The sequence below is a fragment of the Tachysurus fulvidraco genome, chromosome 18, assembly GCF_022655615.1.
Source record: "Tachysurus fulvidraco isolate hzauxx_2018 chromosome 18, HZAU_PFXX_2.0, whole genome shotgun sequence".
Taxonomy (NCBI): domain Eukaryota; kingdom Metazoa; phylum Chordata; class Actinopteri; order Siluriformes; family Bagridae; genus Tachysurus; species Tachysurus fulvidraco.
This window is the reverse complement of record NC_062535.1, coordinates 9,203,756-9,206,255: the sequence shown is the minus strand read 5'-3', so window position 1 is coordinate 9,206,255 and position 2,500 is coordinate 9,203,756.

Genomic DNA, 2,500 nt, shown 5'->3' with positions numbered 1-2,500 from the left:
TATATTATATATATATATATATATATATATATATATATATATATATATATATATATATATATATATATGTAGTAGGTTAATTCGATTTTAAAGAATTACTGTAAGGCTGCAGTTTAATCTGGTTCATGCTACTCTATTAGACATGTTTTCCAACGTGACAATTTCTACTCTGTACTATAAATAATAATAACTTACAATAATGTAAATACGAAAGGTTTCTGAGATATTCTCCATCTCTTATTCACGCTCGTGCTAACACACCTGACATCAGGATGCCAACATGGTGTCACCAATGTCTTATACATACTGTACAGTATTTAATGCACCGCTAACCACAAATACCTTCCTGGTGATGCAGAGGGTTTTGTATCATATTTTGGATGACATATGAGGAATTTCGAGGGACATCATGATTTTTTTAAAATGGCTGAGAATAAAACTTTCCCACAAGCACTGCCAGTAAGATTTAAATTTAGAAACCATTAATCAGATCTCCCTCTAAGAGAAGCTTTTTGGTGCTTTATGAAGCTAGAAACCTTTTATATGCCTTTAAAAATAAATCTATGATTATTTAAAGAACCCTTGAAGGACTTTATCTTTATAAGAATTTACAATGTCATAATGATGACTAGTTTTATCCACATCTGTTATCAACATCTGCGCAAATTTGTTTTATGGATTTCTCTACAGTGCAGCTATGAACAATCTGATAATAAAAAAGAGTGAAATAGTTCAATAGTTAACACTGACTATGATATTGTCATTGTCAAACCCGTGACACTGAAAACTAACTCTATGTTCATTTAAATGCAGACAAAAAGCACATAGTTTGTTTTTTTTTTCCAATATTTTCAAGTGCCTATATTTATTTGGAAATAAAGTTAAACTAAATACATGAATACATGCTGTGCCCAAAATCCTTGGCAAACCAAAACCCAGAAAAATTTATTAAAACTAAATTCTAAAATGATATTTTTCAAAACAGTTGACTAGGCAGATTTTAGTTTCCAAGTTTTAATCTTTTTCTTCCCTTCTGGACCACATGGTCCAGGTGTAGCTATAAACTACTACTACTACTACTACTACTACTACTACTACTACTACTACTACTACTACTAATAATAATAATAATAATAATAATAATAATAATAATAATAAAAATAATATGACAACAACAACAATAATAATAACAATAATAACTAAAATAACAACAACAACAACAACAACAACAACAATAATAATAATAATAATAATAATAATAATAATAATAATAATAATAATAACTATAATTAAAATTATAATAACTATATCTGTAATAATAAAAATAACAATAACAATAATAATAAAAATAAAAATGATAATAATAGAATAACAGAATATGTGTTTTGGGTCATGATTATGACTATCTTACTGTACATGTATGAGTGAAATCTTAATGTACAACTAATAGTACTCTGCCTCGAGGGTCTTTCTCACTATTTCTCTCTCTCCTAAAGATGTTTGCCCCTCATCTTGTTCGAACTTGTACAGTTGTGCATGAGTCAGAGAGAAGCTCTCAGCAGTAAGGTCCCACATACCTGGTCTCTGTGTCACTGGGCCTGATCAGAACCGCATCCTGACTATATTACACGTTATCGGTACTGAGGATTCACAGGCACCTGCAGAACACAGCGTGAGACGTTTCTCCAGTCAGAGTTAAAAGGTGAGGATTTCAGCTACTACATAACTTTCTTTATTGTTTATTTTTCTACAAGGCTCTGTTTTTGTTTCTTGTCCATTTTTACGATTTAATATGCATGATAATATGCATGTGCATGTGATTTAAAAGCGATTAAATTTATTTGATTTTTATTTATTTTGCAGTGCAAGTAATATTAGTCCAATCAGGATATTAGATAGGCTTCATGTGTTATTACTCCTGTTTATGCTGCTCCTTATACTGTACATTAAGAACATCAAGAGACATTTAATATTTAATGCCATTATGACTTTTTACAATTATATTATTAATCAATACTGCTATTGTGTGTATAAGTATTAGTTAAAGGTTCATAAAATGTAATCATGGACTATGACTCAATGGGTTTTTAACCATGTTTGAGTCTTCAGTGAATAACAAAACTGATGTAATCTGAAGAAACATTTATAGTAATTGTGTAGTTTTGTTGGAGAAAAAAAACTTCAGGCATCTCGGTTTGTTCCTTTTGTTGGATTTACGTAGCTTCAAACTTCAAATCGGTCAAATTAAGAACTCTTAAGGGTTAAATATTAAAATAAAGCAGAAGGTGTTTGTCAGTTCTCTATACAGGCCATGGGACTAATCTGTGTGTACCTGTGCAGCCAAGAAGCAATTTATACAACATTTATATAACAGGAGAGATTTAAGTAATTACATTACTGTTATTTGTGGTCAGAAGACATTAATCACTGCTATTGTACCATGTTATAAGGAACAGTTTCAAAGACCGTGGAACAGCATATTAGCCTTAGGATAGACGTA